This window comes from Phyllobates terribilis, unplaced genomic scaffold (assembly GCF_046119375.1).
Source record: "Phyllobates terribilis strain yellow unplaced genomic scaffold, ASM4611937v1 Scaffold_4__5_contigs__length_816908805, whole genome shotgun sequence".
Classification (NCBI taxonomy): Eukaryota; Metazoa; Chordata; class Amphibia; order Anura; family Dendrobatidae; genus Phyllobates; species Phyllobates terribilis.
Window position 1 is genome coordinate 234349971 of NW_027362764.1, and position 22349 is coordinate 234372319.

The following is a 22349-nucleotide window of genomic DNA, read 5'->3' on the forward strand; positions in this document are numbered from 1 at the left end:
ACACAACCTTTTTTCCCCTTCCCAACACGCCTATTCCCCTTTCCACCAGCAGCAGGCCTTTTTCCACTCATTTTGGTGGTTAACTAATTCACAACTCTGGAGTTGTTTGCACAAAAAAACAATGGATGGTAACCGAGCAGAGCTGAGTGGCCAAACTGTGGTATTAGGCCAAAACTATTGGCTGGGTTAGATGCAGAAAAAAATTATTTTTAATTTGCAACCTGATGGAGGTCAGTATAGATGGACTAATAGACCAAGTCCCACACACCGCTAGAAGCCCAAATATTTTTTCAGAGCTAGATGCAGAAAATTTTTTTATTCAATTTGCAACCTGATGGAGGTCAGTATAGATGGACTAATAGACCAAGTCCCACACACTGCTAGAAGCCCAAATATTTTTTCAGAGCTAGATGCAGAAAAAAATTATTTTTAATTTGCAACCTGATGGAGGTCAGTATAGATGGACTAATAGACCAAGTCCCACACACCGCTAGAAGCCCAAATATTTTTTCAGAGCTAGATGCAGAAAAAAATTATATTCAATTTGCAACCTGCTGGAGGTCAGTATAGAAGGACTAATAGAACAAGTCCCACACACTGCTAGAAGCCCAAATATTTTTTCAGAGCTAAATGAAGAAAAAAATTATTTTTAATTTGCAACCTGATGGAGGTCAGTATAGATGGACTAATAGACCAAGTCCCACACACTGCTAGAAGCCCAAATATTTTTTCAGAGCTAGATGCAGAAAAAAATTATTTTTAATTTGCAACCTGATGGAGGTCAGTATAGATGGACTAATAGACCAAGTCCCACACACCGCTAGAAGCCCAAATATTTTTTCAGAGCTAGATGCAGAAATTTTTTTTATTCAATTTGCAACCTGATGGAGGTCAGTATAGATGGACTAATAGACCAAGTCCCACACACTGCTAGAAGCCCAAATATTTTTTCAGAGCTAGATGCAGAAAAAAATTATTTTTAATTTGCAACCTGATGGAGGTCAGTATAGATGGACTAATAGACCAAGTCCCACACACTGCTAGAAGCCCAAATATTTTTTCAGAGCTAGATGCAGAAAAAAATTATTTTTAATTTGCAACCTGATGGAGGTCAGTATAGATGGACTAATGGACCAAGTCCCACACACCGCTAGAAGCCCAAATATTTTTTCAGAGCTAGATGCAGAAAAAAATTATATTCAATTTGCAACCTGCTGGAGGTCAGTATAGAAGGACTAATAGAACAAGTCCCACACACTGCTAGAAGCCCAAATATTTTTTCAGAGCTAAATGAAGAAAAAAATTATTTTTAATTTGCAACCTGATGGAGGTCAGTATAGATGGACTAATAGACCAAGTCCCACACACTGCTAGAAGCCCAAATATTTTTTCAGAGCTAGATGCATAAAAAAATTATTTTTAATTTGCAACCTGATGGAGGTCAGTATAGATGGACTAATAGACCAAGTCCCACACACCGCTAGAAGCCCAAATATTTTTTCAGAGCTAGATGCAGAAAATTTTTTTATTCAATTTGCAACCTGATGGAGGTCAGTATAGATGGACTAATAGACCAAGTCCCACACACTGCTAGAAGCCCAAATATTTTTTCAGAGCTAGATGCAGAAAAAAATTATTTTTAATTTGCAACCTGATGGAGGTCAGTATAGATGGACTAATAGACCAAGTCCCACACACCGCTAGAAGCCCAAATATTTTTTCAGAGCTAGATGCAGAAAAAAATTATATTCAATTTGCAACCTGATGGAGGTCAGTATAGATGGACTAATAGACCAAGTCCCACACACTGCTAGAAGCCCAAATATTTTTTCAGAGCTAGATGCAGAAAAAAATTATTTTTAATTTGCAACCTGATGGAGGTCAGTATAGATGGACTAATAGACCAAGTCCCACACACCGCTAGAAGCCCAAATATTTTTTCAGAGCTAGATGCAGAAAAAAATTATATTCAATTTGCAACCTGCTGGAGGTCAGTATAGAAGGACTAATAGAACAAGTCCCACACACTGCTAGAAGCCCAAGTATTTTTTCAGAGCTAAATGAAGAAAAAAATTATTTTTAATTTGCAACCTGATGGAGGTCAGTATAGATGGACTAATAGACCAAGTCCCACACACTGCTAGAAGCCCAAATATTTTTTCAGAGCTAGATGCAGAAAAAAATTATATTCAGTTTGCAACCTGATGGAGGTCAGTATAGATGGACTAATAGAATGATGCTATGCCCAAAAGATTTTACTTCACTAGGTGCAGTAAAAAAATTGGTATTCTATACACAGGTGGTATATCTTGCAACACAGATAGGCTACTCCACTGACTAACACACTCTGCAATAGGCCAAAAAGGATTAGCTTTGCTAGATTCAGCCAAATGCTGTGAAAAAAACTTGCACAGCACTGGCACAGACCTGCCTGGCAAAAACTGATAGGAACTGATGTAACCTAGTCCTGAAAAGGACTCCAATTACAATTAGTCTTTACTCCCACAATCTATCTATTTAAGAGCACAGACCTGCTTGATAAAAGTCGTAGGAAATGCTGTAACCTAGTCCTTAAAAGGACTGCAATCACAACTATTCCCTACTCCCAAGCTATCTGTATATTTGTGCGAAAATTGGCTTGAAATTAACAAGGTATAGCGCACACAGCAACAGCGGTGCCGTCTAACACGCAGCTGCAGCAGTGAGAAAATGGTGGCGACGGGGAAAATGGCTTGGTCTTATAGGGCAAGGACATGTGACATACACTGCCAATCACACATGCCCTTGCTTGTGTGAAAAAAAGCACTTCGCTCCATGTGTGCGCTGCTGATAGGCTGACAGATTGCACCTCCCCACTGCAAATGCGGGAAAGAGAAAAAAAAATGGAGATCTTCATTGTTCCTGCAGAGATCCATCCCCTGCCCCTCCCCCCGCCCCGCTGTACACTCAAACTGCGTATTAACATTAATTTTCATCATTACTGAGAAAAAATCCAGTTATGATTTTGATGCACGAACAGTTATCGAACATAACCTCGAACAGCCGAATTTTTCTCAAATTGTTCGTGTTCGCCGACCGGCTCGAACACCGCCCAAAACAGCTCGAATTTGAGATTGGCGAACAGTTCGAGTAGAACAACGCTCATCTCTACTACTGACACCCTCAGTGCTTCTTCTCTTGTGGAGAAGTCCAATGCGGACTTAAAGTTAAGGGCCCTATCTATCTGCTCTTTAAGGGTGGCTGCAGACTTCTCAAAAGTGACCTTTTCTTCCTCTAGTAGGATTTGCATAAACCTCAAAGATGAGGCTGTAGATTCTTTCTCCCACTTAGATAAAAGTGAAACTGACCTGCTCCTATGTGCTGGTAACAAGTTAATCCTTAGGCCACGTGGCACTATCCCTTGTTTTATATAGTTGTCCAATGATTGGACCTCCCACCATGACTTGATGTTTTCTTTATAGACTTCTAATAAATCCGCAAAGACATTCTTAATACTGGGCTCTGTTGAAATATTGACCCCACACTCAGTCCCTGAAAAAACTTCCTTAGCCTCGTCCAACCATCTGTTAGTGTTTAAAGGTCCCGACAAAAATCCAGCCATAATACTCTCAAGAAAATTTTTTCGGACTTGCTCTGACTGGTACACATGTCTATCTATTTATATTAGTGGGCTACTGTAAATCAAAAACCTTCTATTTGTGCAACTATATCTATTTCTGCCCACTCCCCACTGATATGGTATTGTTGTAATTTTTTATATTGAGCATGTCAATTATGACATGAATAGTCTACAATTGGTCCATTTATATGTATGTGTGTGGCATCTTTTGACTGTGTAGGGATACCTAGGGAAAGGAGAGGGACAGCCTCCGAGGAGCGGGGACACCATCTGAACCTTAGGGTGAAAAACACTCCGCTGTTAGGTAGGGAGATCAATCTTATTAGGTGCTATCCAGGGTAAGTTTGTCTGAATTAATTGCTAATTTCATATTATATTCTCCTTACATGGTATCCTGTTTTTGAGATATATGTGTAGTTTTTTCTCACTTGTACTATAGAGTACACTTTTAAGGATAATTATTAAAAGTTAATTTTTATTGGGTATTTTTTCTGTCTATGGTTCTCTGACTATGTCTGACCATGCTGTCTTCAGCTACCATAGCAATTGGCGGGTACATCACAAGGGGGTAATAGAGAGAGCCCCATTCCTTTCTCCAACCACTTGCATGCCACTGTCATGGTTTAACCCCTTCACGACCTGGGGTCTTTCTGTTTTTGTGTTTTCATATTTTGCTCCCCTTCTTCCCAAAGCCAGAACTTTTTTAATTTTTGTTCAATATGGCCGTGTGAGGGCTTATTTTTTGCGGAACGAGTTGTACTTTTAAACGCCATCACTGGTTTTACCATATCGTGTGCTGGAAAACAGTAAAAAATTCACAGTGCGGTGTAACTGCAAAAAAAATGCAATTCCACAGTTGTTTTTTGGGTCCTTATTTTACCACGTTCACTGATTGCTAAAACTGACCTGCCATCATTATTCTCCAGATCATTACGAGTTTGTAGACACCAAACATGTATAGGTTCTTTTTTATTTAAGTGGTGAAAAAAAAATCCAAAGTTTGCTAAAAAAAAAAGTGACGCCATTTTCCAAGACCCGTAGCGTCTCCATTTTTCAGGATCTGGGGCCGGGTGAGGGCTTATTTTTTGCACGCCGGGCTGATGTTTTTATTGATACTATTTTGGGGTAGATCCGATGTTTTGATCGCCCGTTATTGAATTTTATTGCAATGTTGCAGCGACCAAAAAACGTAATTCTGGCGTTTAATATTTTTTTCTTGTTACGCCGTTTACTGATCGGATTAATTCTTCTTTTATATTGATATATCAGGCGATTCTGAATGCTGTGATACCAAATATGTGTATGTGGTTTTTTATATATATATATTTTATTTTGAATGGGGCGAAAGGGGGGTGATTTAAACTTTTATATTTTTTTTTTTTTTTATATTTTTAAAAACTTTTTTTCTACATTTTCTGCTTGCTGCTATAGTCTCCATAGGAGACTAGAAGCATCAGTTGTCTGATTGCTTCTACTGCATACAAGCGATGAGCAGATCGCTTGTATGCAGGAGAAATGCTCACTTGCTATGAGCGCTGACCACTAGGTGGCGCTCATAGCAATTGAGACATGACAACCACAGGCATCTGCTGCAGACCCTGGGTTGTCATGCCCACCCATTGGTGACCCGCGATCACGTGACGGGGTCACCGATGGGCGGGGCTTAGGACGCGCTTCACGGAAGCGCGAGTTAAATGACGCTGTCAGAGATTGACAGCGGCATTTAACATGTTAACAGCCGCGGGTGGATCGCGATGTAATATTCAGCTGACATGAGCTCGGTTCACCACCGGAGCCCCCGCTGAACTGGCCTTTCCGACCTGGTGCGTACTATTACTGATCAGGTCGGAAAGGGGTTAAAGCAACATCTAAAGAGTAAAACTGTTGAAACTAACAAGCTGATTATTGCTGATTAGTGTATAGAAAATATTTGTATAATAAATAGTTATAAATATGGAGATATGATAAGTGATATATGAAAACCTATAAGGCATAAATGCAGCTGAAATTATTGGATGCTCCTGTACTGCTATTAGAAACAATTCCATTCTATCATTAAATTAGAAATTTAGGCAGGATATTGTAAATGCATGTCATGAGTATAAAGAACTGTGTATATTCTAGGTCACTGAAAGCATAGCTATAAAAACATCAAAGCGAAACTAATGGATGGAAAAAATAAAATAAAAATCCTTCCATAAGACCGTATAACCTTCATGACATAGACATGTTTCAAGTTTATCTTCACAATATAGAGTAAGAATTAAGAGATTTATTGTAGTAGCATCAAGACTAAACTAAACTAAACTATTCACTACTAAATATAGTAGGAAATGTCTCACAAATCATGATCACTGTTATCACAGTTTACATTTGGAGAAGTGCATTAGCCAAAATAAATCATAATGCCAGAGATAGAAAATAAAATAGAGCCTTCAATCCGTATAGCAAAATTCCATCCACAGCAAGATTGTGCATTCGATTTAGCAAGGTTTTTATGAGATATGATTTACAGATTTTAACTAAATGAAATAAAGGTTATGGATTATCTACTTTAGGAAACGGCTATTACTGTAGTTTTATAAAATTACATTTTTTATGCCCTTTCACAAAATGTTGTAGAACATAAGAGAGTCACGTAACACAATTTTTTAGTTAGTTTTAAAAAGAACTATAGGTTAACATTTATCATCGACAAACGCATAAGCAAGGAGTCATTAAAGATAAACTGTATTTTTATATTTATAAACAGTATATTTATATATAAATGTACATACAGTATATCAGTACTGTACAAAGGTTATAGGCAGGTCTGAAAAAATGCTGCAAAGTAATAATTATTTTAAAAATAATAGTGTAGTTTATTTTTATCAATTAACAAAATGCAAAATCATGCAAACATCCTTTACCTTCAAAACAGCATCAAATCATGAATTCTTATAGTTGGACTCAGTTTTTGAAGAAACTTGGCAAGGAGATTATTCTAAACTTCTTGAGGAACTAACCACAGATCTTCAGTGGATGTAGGCTTGCACATATCTTTCTGTTACTTCATGTAATCCCACCCAGACTCAATGAAGTTGAGATCAGGGCTCTTCAGGTAAACTTAAAGATATTCAGTTATATTCAGGTCTGGGATCTGTCTGGGCCATTCCAAAACTTTGATCTTTTTCTGGTGAAGTCATTCTTTTGTTGATTTAGAGGTATCCTTAGGATTGTTGTTGTGCTAATAGGTGTAATTCCTCTTTATCTTCAGCTTTACAGCAGAGGCCTAAATGTTTCGTTGCAAAATTGACTGCTATTTGGAATGGTTCCTCCACCTTGACTAAGCCCCAGTTCTAACTACCAAAAAAGAGCCCCAAAGCATAATGTTACCTCCACCATGCTTCACTATATGTTTGGTGTTCTTTTGATGATGGGCAGTATTGGCTTTGCGTGAAACATACCTTTTAGAACTATTGCCAAAAAGTTCAACCTTGGTCATATCATCACTTCTAGGACTCCTTGCTCATCTTTACTCCGAAGACAGTTCTTTGTGACTTTGGCTATATGTTTGGAGTCGTTGTCCTGCTGAACAATAAATTTGGAGCCAGATGCATCCCCTTATGGTAATGCATGATGGATAAGAATCTGACTACAATTCTCATAATTGAGGACAATATGAATCCTGAGAAAATCCCCAACTCTTTTTGCTGAAATGTAGCCCCAAACTTGCAAGGAACCTCAACAATGCTTCACTGTTGCCTGCAGACTATTGTACCATTATTCAGTCAGTCGACAAAGAAACTTACTTCTGCTACAGCCAAATATTTCACATTTTGACTCATTAGTCCAGAGAACCTGCTGTGATTTTTCTGCACCTCAGTTCCTATCATCTGCTGCACTAAGTTTCCTTGGCCAACCACTGAATATACGGCCAACAACATCCAAGAGCTTGGACAGCAATATTCTGCTTTGAAATGTTTGTCTGGGTGAAACCTTGCTGCTGCATTATAACTACCTTGTGTCTTGTTGCTGTGCTCAATCTTGCCATAGTGTATTACCTATGACATATGTCTCCACAATCTCACCTTTTTAGCAGAGTTTGGCTGCTCTTTATCCCATTTTATGCCTCCTCAAAGCAGTTTAAATATGTATATGTGCTACATATACTGGCAAAATACTGGCAGTATGTGACTGTGTGTGTATATGTAAACTATATGATCAAAAGTATTGGGACACATATCTTAATCATTGAATTTAGGTTTTCATTCAGTCTGATAGCAGAAAGCAGCATGATTATCAACATTGGAGGCCATTTTTAAGAGTTCACTGAATGTGAAGAAGGGCCTGTAATACGATGCTAACAATGCAACATGTCAGTTTGTGAAACCCTTCCATCCTAAATATTCCACAATTAATTGCGAATAGTATTATTGAACAGTGAAAGCATTTATGAACCATAGCAACTCAGCCATGTTAAGTTACAGAAGGAGGTCACAAAGTACTGAGGCACGTAATGCATAAAAGTCACCATGGCATGGGTCTCTATGGGTGAGCAGCTGCAACAAACCCAATCACCAAGCACAATGCCATGTTTCAGACAAAGTAGTGTAAAGCACGCCACCACCACCGGACTCTGGAGCAGTGAAAGATGTTCTGTGGAGGGACAAATCCTGCTTCTCTATCTGGAAGTCTAATGGACAAGTATGGGTTTAGGCAAATGCCAGGAGAACATTGGCATTGTTTCTGTAGCATTGGCATAGGCATCTTAATTTCAGTAATGAAAAATCTTAATGCTTCAGCATACTAAGACAACTGTTTGAGAAAGATCTTTTTTTTTCATTCCGGCATGACTGTGCCCTAGTGTACAGAATTCGACTGGCCTGCAGAGAACCCTTAACCCCATCAAACACATTTTCGGATGAACCAGAATTAATTTTGTAAGTCAAACTCTCTTGTCCAACATTAGTGTGACCTCACAAATGCTCCTCTGGATGAATAAGCAAAAATTCTCACAGGCATACTCCAAAATCTAAAGTAGCACACTGTAACATTGAGTATATAGATATGAATAGCATAACTGCTGTAGAAAATAGAAATAAATGAAAAAATTTTTGAAAAATTTTTTTAGCGCATGTAAATATGAAGTATGGAAAATGAATAGTATTACTGCTGTAAATAAATGAGAAATCTTAGCGCATAAATTGGCCAATTCATGTGTACCTGACAGCCGCGGTAAGGCGTTTCTCGATGTCAGGACCTACCAATGTGAATACCTCTCTAAGAGACCTCCGTCTTACAGCAGTAATGCTATTCATTTTCCATACTTCATATTTACATGCTCTAAAAAAAAATTTCAAAAATTTTTTCATTTATTTCTATTTTCTACAGCAGTTATGCTATTCATATCTATATACTCAGTGTTACAGTGTGCTACTTTATTTGTTCATTATATATGGAGGTAGCTGCTCTTAGTAAGCACCTGTTCACACCTAGTTTTTGTAGTGGAAGTGCCGTCATTTCCTTTGTTACTAGATTTAGCGTTGACTGAGCACTCCACCCCCACCCCCATGCCGCAGGTGGTTTTAAATGCATCAGGATCTGTCTTTCCCACACATAAGCAGATGGAGGTCTCATAGAGAGGTATTCACATTGGTAGGTCCTGACATCGAGAAACGCCTTACCGCGGCTGTCAGGTACACATGAATTGGCCAATTTATGCGCTAAGATTTCTCATTTATTTACAGCAGTAATGCTATTCATTTTCCATACTTCATATTTACATGCGCTAAAAAAAATTTTCAAAAATGTTTTCATTTATTTCTATTTTCTACAGCAGTTATGCTATTCATATCTATATACTCAGTGTTACAGTGTGCTACTTTATTTGTTCATTACTCCAAAATCTAGACTTCTCAAAAGAGTGGTAGCTGTTATAGCGTCAAAGGAAGGGAAGATTTATAAAAGTTACTGCATGTGTCTCAATACTTTTGTCCAGACAGTGTAGATATTGATATAGATACAGCATATTAATGAAGCATCTACCTTATGAGGGCATTATCAATTGTCTTATGGTATTGCACATTTATTTTTATAGGGAATTTTCCCACAAACTACATTTGTCACCTACAGTGGGTACGGAAAGTATTCAGACCCCTTTAAATTTTTCACTCTTTGTTTCATTGCAGCCATTTGGTAAATTCTAAAAAGTTCATTTTTTTTCTCATTAAAGTACACTCTGCACCCCATCTTGACTGAAAAAAAACAGAAATGTAGAAATTTTTGCAAATTTATCAAAAAAGAAAAACTGAAATATCACATGGTCATAAGTATTCAGACCCTTTGCTCAGACACTCATATTTAAGTCACATGCTGTCCATTTCCTTGTGATCCTCCTTGAGATGGTTCTACTCCTTCATTGAAGTCCAGCTGTGTTTAATTAAACTGATAGGACTTGATTTGGAAAGGAACACAACTGTCTATATAAGACCTCACAGCTCACAGTGCATGTCAGACCAAATGAGAATCATGAGCTCAAAGGAACTTCCCAAAGAGCTCAGAGACAGAATTGTGGCAAGGCACAGATCTGGCCAAGGTTATAAAATAATTTCTGCATTACTCAAGGTTCCTAAGAGCACAATGACCTCCATAATCCTTAAATGGAAGAAGTTTGGGACCACCAGAAATCTTCCTAGACCTGGCAGTCCAGCCAAACTGAGCAATCATGGTAGAAGAGCCTTGGTGAGAGAGGTAAAGAAGAACCCCAAGATCATTGTGGCTGAGCTCCAGAGATGCAGTAGTGACATGGGAGAAAGTTCCACAAAGTCAACTATCACTGTAGTCCTCCACCAGTCGGGCCTTTATGGCAGAGTGGCCGACAGAAGCCTCTACTCAGTGCAAGACATATGAAAGCCAGCATAGAGTTTGCTCAAAAACACATGAAGGACTCCCAGACTATGAGAAATAACATTCTCTGGTCTGATGAGACGAAGATAGAACTTTTTGGTGACAATTCTAAGCGGTATGTGTGGAGAAAACCAGGCATTGCTCATCACCTGCCCAATACAATCCCAGCAGTGAAACATGATGGTGGCAGCATCATATTATGGGGGTGTTTTTCAGCTGCAGGGACAGGATGACTCGTTGTAATTGAAGGAAATATGAATGCGGCCAAGTACAGAGATATCCTGCATGAAAACCTCTTCCAGAGTGCTCTGGACCTCAGACTTGGCCAAAGGTTCACCTTCCAACAAGTCAATGACCCTAAGCACCCAGCTAAAATAACTAAAGAGTGGCTTCAGAAAAACTCTGTGACCATTCTTGACTGGCCCAGCCAGAGCCCTGACCTAAACCCAATTGAGCATCTCTGGAGAGACCTGAAAATGACTGTCCACCAACGTTCACCATCCAACCTGATGGAACTGGAGTGGATCGGCAAGGAAGAATGGCAGAGGATCCCCAAATCCCGGTGTAAAAAACTAGTTGCATCATTCCCAAGAAGACTCATGGCTGTACTAGCTCAAAAGGGTGCTTCTACTCAATACTGAGCAAAGGGTCTGAATACTTATGACCATGTGATATTTTAGTTTTTCTTTTTTAATAAATTTGCAAAAATTTCTACATTTCTGTTTTTTTTTCAGTCAAGATGGGGTGAGAGTGTACTTTAATGAGAAAAAAAATAAACTTTTTAAAATTTACCAAATGGCTGCAATGAAACAAAGAGTGAAAAATTTAAAGGGGTCTGAATACTTTCCGTACCCACTGTATCTACAGAATCAAGTCAATGGGACCTACACCAATCCTGAAAACAGGGTTACCAAAGTCCTCCTTTGAGGATAGAACAGTTGTGCCCATGCGAAGTTGACTTTGGGATCACTGTTCTCGGGAGTGGTGAGGATTACAGAGGTTCACCATCTATCAGTCATATATTTATCTCCTTTCCTGAGGATAGTGAATACATTTATTAAGTAGAAAACACATTTAAGTAATTATTTGTATATATTTCAGAAGTCTATGTTGTTGACTCTATTATAATATATTAACCTATGATACATCTATACTGTTATATTATTAGAGAGTTGTACTATGGGAATTTAGGGACAAAATGCCTTTTATTTCTGTTTTGTGGCAGCATAATATATGCTTCTTATTGTAAATCAATAAGACTTTTTGGTATTGATCAACACTTGATCAATAGACACATATGTAGGTTTATTACATGAAGCATGAAGCAGACGCACATATACAAATAAAGTGCAGAGTTAATTTAAAGATAAAATATATATTAAAAAGATTACAGTAACTAACAAAAGTAAAGCAAAATTCCATACAAGAAAATGTAATATGTTTGCTGTGCCCATTCAGGACGTAAGTGCATCTGAAAGGTTTGGTCTATACAGACTGCTGTCAAAAACAATCACTAAGGTAGAACAATGGGGGATCATTGCATCTAGTCAGCAGCATTACTGGCTCCTTCTCTTCTCCTGCAAGGACAATGAGCAGTTCAAAGTAAACCCTTCCAATCTGCACATTAGACTGATGCCAGAGTTGACATTGTGCAAAAAAAATATTCACAATTTCAAAATTTATTCCACAATCACATTTTTACTATAAATATAGGTAAAATATTTAAAAATATAATCTTTGTGGAATTGCTTTTTTAATTACAGTAAAAATGGGTAATACGGCTTGAAATATCTTCCAGAACTTAAAAATTAATATAGAAAGAAAGGTGATGCATATGACAACTATAGCAATAATAAATGCCAAATAAGATATAAAGATATATCCCTGAAAAGAGAAAAAACACACTATGATGCATCCACATTAGCATTCAACACAAACGTTTTAGCAAACCAGGAAACTACTATACTATTTCTGTCTGATATATGAATGAAGACATATTTGTAATGACTTACATCAAAGACTATAGGAAGAAAACCCAAATAGATTAGGCAGAGTATGGGCACACCTCTAGGTGGGTATGAAGAGTGTGGAAAGCTTAAAAAAAATAACACAGGATTATTTGTTGGGATTGTGAGTCCTTGGTACATACATCCTCTCCAAGAAGAAAGATGGGTTGACAAGTCTGGTGACCTCTGACAATGAATGGATTACTGAACTGCTCCACAATTTAACTATTGTAGGTCTAGAAACCAATATGTGTCTTATAACTCTTGTAACATGAAGCTGTGAATGTTCTTCCCCAACAAGACAAAGAGCCACGGTTAGGTCAAGCCACAAAGTCATAATGAGGGTGTGATTAAGACTGCTCACCATAATTGAAGATGTGGTCATTACTACCATACATTTAAATATATCCCATTTTAACCACAACCCCTTTAGAAGAAGTCTTAATGGGATGTATGTGACTTTAACAAGCATTTACCGCTCTCCATAAAATGAAATACCCCAATATTTAGGCAGCTTTATTCCTCTAATCCTTATTTCTCTATAGCAATCAATATCTTCAGTACATAAATTGAAATAGCTCGAGTGAAAATAGGAATATTGACATACACATATACTGTATGTATAAAATGAAAAGGGTTTACAAGATCCATCTCTCAAATCTTCAGCATTAAATAATACAATTATTGCTACTTTTAAGTAATGATCCAATTAAGATTAATGACATTCATAACTGCTAGCATTTTTTTCCTTCTTTTTTATGTTTTTTTTTGAAGGGGGAGGGTTAAACAATTTTATGTTATAATTTTATAGTAAGACCTTTAAGACCTTTGTCTTATACCGTTTTTATTAATTTTAGCAGGTAATAGTGCAAGAGAGATAACAAGTAACAAGCAACTAACTCAACATTTGGTATTATAAATGCGTTACTACTGGAGTCTAGCGTGAAGAGCAAGGCACTAACGTTTATAAGTATCACAGTAATTAGATATTTCTGCAAAGAGAGCCTGATCTACAAATAAATACGTACAAAATGTGTTGCGTTTTATGGAGCTGTTTGGGAATCATGTTTGGACTTTCTTACATTTTTTAAAAGACTTCCCATTCCCTAAGTTTATGGTCCATTAATTCTGCATTTTTAAATTCATGTCTAGATACAAAATGATTTAGGTTTTTCCTTATCCAATGCACGGACCATCCTATTTTCACATTTTTAACTTTTTTATAATTTTTTTGTTAATTCCAAAAAGCAAGATTTCAAATGTGCCCTTAAAATTAAGCATTTACAATAAGTAGATTGGTTAATTACCAAATGTTTATGATGCTTTTGCCTTAAATAGGCAAATTGGGCCCATCTTTTGGCACAAATACTGTACATATATATTTGTGCATTGCAGATACTTTTTCTATTCTTTGGATGGGGAATATTGTTACAAATAGCACACATAGTGATATGCTGGTCAAAAGTTTTTTTGTTATCATTCATATTCTTTGAAACAGGCCAAGAAAGGAAAAAATCTGCTGGAGTATGCAAACTTTTGAGCACAGCTGCACATATATATATATGAATATATGTATAGATACATATATATATTGTATATATGTATACATATATTTTAAATCTAGTCTAGTTGTAGATACAGATTCATTTCTATGGAAAGGCTAATAGGATATACAGTGTCATCAACATGGACCAATGCTTATTACAGACATAGAAATAAGGCTTCATAATTCACAAAATAAGCTATTATCAGTAATATGTTAGTAATACATATGGAAATTCACCTCTCTCTCCCTAGTGAAATGGGCCCAATCTCCAAGACTATGTTTCTTTAAAGCTTTTTTTTTCAAATTTAGTCTAGTCGTAGATACAGATTCCTTTCTATGGGAAGGCTAATAGGATATACAGAATCTTCGACATACTCCAATTACAGACACAGAAATTAGGCTTCATAGTTCTCAAAGAAAGCATGCAATGGTGGCACTAACCCAACAGATCGGTGAAAAGTTTGGTAGTTTGTTTTGTTTTATTTTCTTCAAGAAATGCTATTTACTGGAAGAGTTCATTGACACCTTGCTCACAAAAAGCTATTATGAGTCATATGTTAGTAATACATATGAACATTCACCTCTCTCTCCCTAGTAGAATAGGCCCAATCTCCAAGACTGTGTTCCTTTAAAGCTTTAAACTTATAGAAAATTAAGCAACATTGCACATGAATGCCTACCAACTATGGACTTATAGGTAAACAATGTAAACATGCCAACACTAAAAATATATTACATTCAATATGGCACACTATTGACTAAATCTAGATGACGCCTTTTAGTCTTTATTCTCATAGCGTTGACTTAATAGGGACTTATTCCATGTGGAACTCCCTACATATTGACAACAGTGATTTCCTGTGCATTGCAGCGTGGAACAAGTATCTGTCCACTATGTTGCCGAAATAGGCATCAGACATGTCAGATTTTAAGGACCTGTCAGTTAAGCCAAAGCCGCCAAATGAACAATACAGCAAGTTGCAATGAGGCTCTAACACTATAAGGCTCTATAAAGAATAAGTCAAATACATACTAAAAAGACCAAGAAAGCTAAACAAAGCCATGCTAAAGAAGGACAACACATGAATTTGTATGACAAAACAATGAACCTTGAGTAATCCGGCTTCACTAGGAGGAGGAAAAAAAACATTAATCCTTAAGGTTGTACACGGTGAATACATTGCAACTTAATTATGGTTGAGATCAATAGAAATGGTAAAATTATTAATCAACCGCATGTCACTTTTTATCAATCAAGCTCAACAAATCCTGCTAAATCTACCCGCTAAAACCACTGTGGAAAAGGGTGAAACATTAATATTCATTCCAGAAATGTTCAATTAAGGAGGTTTGGAAAATTGTCAAAAAACAAACCACCTTGAGTTGTCAGCTGTTACCCTTAGTCATCATGCTAGGAATTTATACTCTCTTTATAACTCTTAACTCGTATGTTTCCAGTGGATCGAAAAACGCGTCGCCTTTTAACCTTGGATCAGCATTGCTGCAAGACAAGTAAATAAATAATTTAAATGCTATCGCACCTTTCCTAACAAGCCCTGTCATAGGAATCATACATTAGGGCTCCACTTTCACAAGAGTGCCCTCTGCTGTAACTTTGCACAATTCCTTCCTTGCGGTTCTTGACAAGAATTTGTGCTCTATGTCATATTCGCTATAGGGTTTTTCATTTTATACAAAATAATCAATCTCTATACTTTTGTGACTTTGTCAATTCTTTAGTTCAAGCGAATTATCTTGAATGGCACTAAGAGCTATAATGCCATTTGAAAAGCAATATCTAGCAAATAATATGTACAATTATGTGTCATTTATGGCTGTTATTATCAAGCTTCTGGCAGGAAAATAAAGAATCTGCTGGATATCGGACTAGTTGCTATTGGCCTGAATACTCTGTTCATTACATTTAAACCACTTAAATTCTAAACCATTAATTAAGATTTGATATAGTGGGTAATAAGGGCCATTTTGTTACATTTTTTTTATATATAAAGGTTATATACTGTCTATATCTATATATCTAGATACAGTCATTACCCCCCACTCTTCCCGTCACCTCGATCCAAGTTCATTATCAGATAAATTATGGAAAACTCAAACAAAAAGTTCTGACATTTCAAAAAATGTCACTGCCCTTTATAAAGCCTCGCTTATTAATATTTCAACTGATGGAATAAGAATTTCGGCCCTTAATTTTCATTACCATGACAACCATAGAGCAGCTCTATCAAGAGACAATGGGAAGCGGTATATGTAGGCGTAAGGGAAACAGGTTAACAATACAAAAACATACAGGCATATGGTTCTAAAGAAATGTGTACCTAACTTCTCTCTGTAGCTATGGAGGATTGGCTACAATGCTAGGTGCCAAGTGTAAAGCTCCAAAAATTACTGTCAATTATCTCCAATGAAGTTTCGGGCTATGTAATAGCAGCGTGTGAATGAAAACCATTTGTTGGACTTTTGAACTAAGCCATACATAGTATGATTAATTCAGGGACAAGTATAGGTAATCATATTAATGCAACAACAGTATTGATATAGCTATAGACAGCCCATATGCTCGCTAGTAGAACCAGGGGGAATAGTGCCGGTTTGATAGCCACTTGGTGCTCTGACTGTAATGAGCAATGAGCAAACTGCTGAAAAATTGATGCCGCCTGCAGATTGCACAATCCACTGAACAGCAGGGGGTCGGCTTCTTACATCTTCTACTCCTGGTATAATATGCTAATTTCTGCCAGAGCGCAAGGGTAAAGCGAAAGAAGAAAAGATTTCACAAAAGAAGGAAAAAAAATGCTAATGAAAACCACAAAGATGACTGCAGAGAAATCCTAGAGCTTTGTATGGATTAACTGTGCTGGAGATGTCCTTGTCAAATTTTAACCCCTTTATTTATCCTACCTATGTGTCTTCACTATTTCTTATATAAACCACTGTGTGATTTGGGTGAACTCACAGGGCCGCCATAAATTCATTATTTTTTTTATTTTTTTTTGTCAACACCTTATATGCTTAGGGTATTTGTTTGTAAGGAAACGCATTACCCATTACTGTAACCACTTGTGACACAATCGTAGACCTGGGCCGTATTGTGTTACCTTATCTATCTGTACATTATAAGCAATATGGATGCATGGATGGGAGTGCAAAAAATATTCTAAATTGTGTTATTATTAAAATAAGAGTAAAATATTGAAAGTCATATATACCCGAGCACAAAAACGTACATTATGTGACAATATAGGAGAATAAAGAGAATCAGGACGTAAAGACGTCGCTTGCAGGGAATCTGAAAAAAGATACCCACAATGCAATACATCAACCTTTCATAAAATGCTACTGATTATCAGAATAATAATAGCTGTCGATAGATATACTGTATGTATAGGTGTGTATATATATATATATATATATATATATATATATATATATACACACCGGTATATATATTTATTTTTATTATATTTATATATGGATATCTGTGTGTGTGTGTATATATATACACACGCTATATATATATATATATATATATATATATAAATATATATACAGTATTTATAATATATTTATGTTTGTATATATATAAATATATATTTATTTATAATATATTTATGTGTGTATCTATATATAGATATTTATAATTCTGCATGTGTATGTGTACGTACATTTAGTCACTATAACAATTTTAGTATACAAGCACTACCTTCTTAAAACATAGTACAAATTATTATCTAGATAGATATATTGATAAATAGATATAGTTATACAGATAGATTGATGAAAAATAATCATAATTTAAAATGTTCATCAGAATAGGAAACTCTATCATACCTGCACAGGTAAATCAATAGTTGACTGTACGTGACACCATGGAAAAATATAACAATAGCATAGTAATGTATATCTACTTGGCCTTATTATGCATATTTACACAAGATCAATATTATTATTACAATCTATTTTAGCAAAGCCCAAAATAAATGAGGGACATCTCACAGTTACAGAATATTAGAAAATAAAGGATTATTATGTAAAATAAATGCATAGATAGATAGATACTTATTCAATACCTATATTTATCAGTAAAGCTGGAAATCCATACACTCAGAGCCGCTGACACACACAAGTGATCTCTGCATGTACAAACATTTTGTTAAAAAGATCGAAAAGGGATTATTTCAAGCATTAAAGTTGAAGATGAAGACTGACAAACCATGTCCGTGTCCATCGGCCAATCTTCAGGCATAGAATGGAGAAATAAAGCTTCTCATTTGTGCATCCCCGTCCTCTGCAGGGAGCCTTGTGAAAAATAAGAAAGTGTGCATTTTTCTCCTTTCTATCACCCCTTTCCCAAAACCGAGATCCTTTTTTTTTTCTCCTCCATCTCAGATTTCTCGCTAGAAAAGTAAATGACATAACAAATTCCGTTTTTATTTGGAATGAAGCTAATGACTGATATCGTAGCAAATAATGTTATCAGATATCTATTTATATATTATAATAAAATATTCACATATTTATTTATTTTGATCATATATACATGTTACAAGTACTAAACTCTTATAAAGAAAAATATCTAAAATATATTATGATGCTTTGTGATTAAAACAATGTTTTTACATTGTGTAAAATTGCACGTAAGAAAATGTTATTTATTCAAAAATATAAAGGAAGCAAACATAAAGGCCTTTACCGATCGTGTACATTAACCTATCATATCACTTTGCATACAGAAGCATGTAGCAAAGTTTTTTCCTAAAAAAAAATAAGAGTTTATATTATTAATTGTACACAAAAGATGTGTAATAGTTTGATATAAAATATAATAATCCAATATGAAAACAGGTATAACTTTATGATCGCCTTTCCAGATTATTACAATAAGTAGCATTATTACAAAATGTGGTAATAATTTACTAATATAAAATTGTATAATCCATACCAATTCAGGTTGGCAGATGGAGAAACAGATCAGAATCTGGAGAAAAAGGTACAGATGGCAGGCCTTTTTCTTTTTCTATTGGAAGAAAGCCGAACAGTGAAAAGGTTTTGCAAGGGGCCTACACCGTACTGATAAATTGATAAGTCAAAGTGTGAACATTCCTCTAAGTCGCTGTATATGTTCCCATAGTTTAAGAATTAGACCGGGGATAAGCTCCATTTAATGTGGGTGCATGTGATCATCCTTTGTGGTATACCGACACAGTAGGATGCAATCCATAGAAGAAAAAAAAAGACTATCTGAAAAGAAACAATAATGAGATAAAAGGGAAAAAAATATATAGGATTTCGACAAAAAATGTGCAAAAAGTTCCATATGTATAGACTTATCGGTGGGTTTGTGATTTCTAGTTTTAATTTTAAGTAAAAAGGCAGAGGTCTAAAATAAATGACGCTTTAAGTTCAAAAGTCAAAGGGTTAACAGTGAAGTATAAAAATGATCAAAATTAATAAGTTTATACATTAATTAAAAGAAAGGGATATAATAAGCCCTTGGATGTTATGATGGAGCTATATTTTTGTGTACCGTATTAAATAAAGAGTAAAAGCCATACAAAAACATATAGGGCAATATTGAGTTTATTTACAGTTCATATAGTAATGTACATAGTATACAAAATATTGGCAAAATCAAAAAGGATCAATCTATCCTTGTATGTGTGTATCTTTGTGCGTATACTGTATTAATAAAGAAACAATATATATATATATATATATATAGGCATATATATATATGAATATATGTGTTTATATATATTTATATACATATATATTGTTTTTTATTTATACAGTATACACACATACATAGATCGATATATATCTATATATATTTAAAAATATTTTTATATATAAGTATATATACATATATATGTAATGGTGTGCATGTGTATATATAATTATATGTAGAGTATTAAAAGCTTCTGTATATAGTGCCTCGCATCCTAAATAATTGCTGTTTATGTTATAAAAGGAAATATATGCAATTTTTTTAATATTGTATTTTTTAACTAAATGTACCCCTTTATAGAAAACATGGATTCAGGCAAATTTATCATAAGATATCGTTAGCATTTATTCTGTTAAAAGGAAGCTATTGATTGTGGGCCCGTGTTGAGGAAATAGAAAGCCAGAGATCAGGTTGGCAGTCAAAGCTTTGTGTTAACCCCCTCTCTGCTATAAAGAACTTGACATTGATTCAATAAGTGAGGCAGAACCCTCTAGAAGAAACAAAATAAGAGGTTTAACCAGCCAGAACATTTCAATGGGTTTAGTCCGGTGTTTTGGCCACTTCATTGAGGCTAATAAAGACGTAAGCCATAGAACTGCTAGTGCTAGGAAGATTTCTAATAACGTGCAAAACGGCCTTGCAGCACCTTATGATTTATAGGTTTTTATGTACATTGAAGCTTTGCGGAACTTATTGTGAGTTGAATAATAAATGGGCCGAAGTTTCTTTAGAACAAAATTAGAAGTATGGTAACTATTATTCCATGCATATATCTGTATTTACAACACCCAGTGTGTATTATTCCATGAAAAGCCTTCTTACAATGTTACTTCTTCAGGAAGACAAGGTTTGTCCACAAAAATAAAAAAAATTAATATTTTTGTTACTTCTGATACACAAGATGTTCTTATAACAGTCTCAAAGGTTTACTATATGTCACCTATACTGACTCATTGTGTTGCAACTCTATAAAGTAGGTGAAGACGTTGGTCTTGAGTATCAAGACAGAAGCATTAATACAATTATGAAAATATGTAATATTATGGATAATATTTATAGTGGATACTATACATTTGGGTTATTTGGATCTTCAAGGTACTAATATATGTATATAGCATGTTCGAATTTATAGCTATACTTCAAGTCTAGTGGAAAACAGAAAGTGAATATTTCTACACCCAGATGTTTCGTCTCTGTTCAGTGGAGCCTTCCTCAAGCCTGGAAGAGCTATCGCAACGGATCATGTATGAATATATAATATATTAAGTGTGTCTCAAATGCTACACGGCATGGACCTGAGTGACAAAGGTAGCAGATTACACTTACACGGCTGAAGCATTTTATATTTCGACATAATGTATCCAAGAACTTCAATTTCCAATCCCAACAAATTTTCTTTGTGTGAGGTTCATAAGTATGTAAACTCTAAAATAGATGTGCTCTCTCTTATATTGTTATTGTTTTATGCATAGTTACCAGGATTTGTGATAATAACAACAAGATATTACATATTTAAAGCTGTCCCCAAAAACAGTGGGATCAAAAAAACATTGGGTACATTTTTATGTGACTAGCCCAATATTACTATTAATTGATTACGCAGAATTTGGCAAAGTGCATCATCGGCATACAAATACATTTCTAATGTATGGTCTACTGATTTTTCTATTGCTTTTAAATATTCTTATATTTTGTAGAAAAACATTAACCATTGTCTGAAATTCACATAAACTGTACATCTAACGCAAAAAAAAATATCAGCCCTAAATAAAGATCAAATAGTATAAAAAATGAAAAAAAAAATCCCAGACAGCACACCATGCAGGTTCAAGTTATTGGGAAATGCATTACTTTATGTGAAATATAAAAACATACTTATTATTTTGTTTTTAAAGTGTATTAAAAACTGAGTTCAAAATAATATTCACTAATATGGAATTACAATTTGCTCGTTGTCAGCAAATATCTGGTCATCTGGATGCACAAAAAGGAAGCTTTGTATAGCCGTACGCAGATCTATATGTGTTTAAGGGAAGATAACAACACAGTATTTACTAAATATTAGAATTGGTCATTTTTCAAAAAAAAATCTCGTAATTTATCATGGACTCCAGATTTTGAGGAAGAAGTGTTTTCATCTTCTGTTCCATAATCATACAATGCATACATACATTCCTTTGTATTATATTTTTGGCAAAAGAATCAATTGAGAGCCGTGGACAGGTGATTCCTTACATTTAATGTGACCTAGTTAAACTTAAGGTCCTTAGAAAGGAACATACATTTTATAAAATTTGATATGTAGCTAAAATGGATTATTCTACTTACTATTGAAAATTAATTATTGAATTAATGTGATATAATGCTCTGTTAATGATGCAAGGTGATGATGAGAATGATTGTTATTTGTAGTGGTATTAAGAGCATTTTATCGATGAGTATATGTGAAATATGTATCCCTATAAAATGTATGGATGACTACAAAAAAACATTATTATAGACAAAAAAAATCATTAATCTAGGGTATATTTATATGTTATG

General features: G+C 35.3%; 1 long non-coding RNA gene across 1 annotated transcript in view; it reads right to left on the bottom strand.

Moving 5' to 3' along the window:
- LOC141264304 (uncharacterized) overlaps positions 1-22349 on the bottom strand; it is a 295119-nt gene that overhangs the window by 265203 nt on the left and 7567 nt on the right. Inside the window, exons 2-3 of the long non-coding RNA XR_012319881.1 lie at positions 19023-19097; positions 18294-18477 (exon numbers count right to left, since the gene is read on the bottom strand). This is a non-coding gene — a long non-coding RNA (uncharacterized lncRNA). The remainder of the gene's footprint in view (positions 1-18293; positions 18478-19022; positions 19098-22349) is intronic.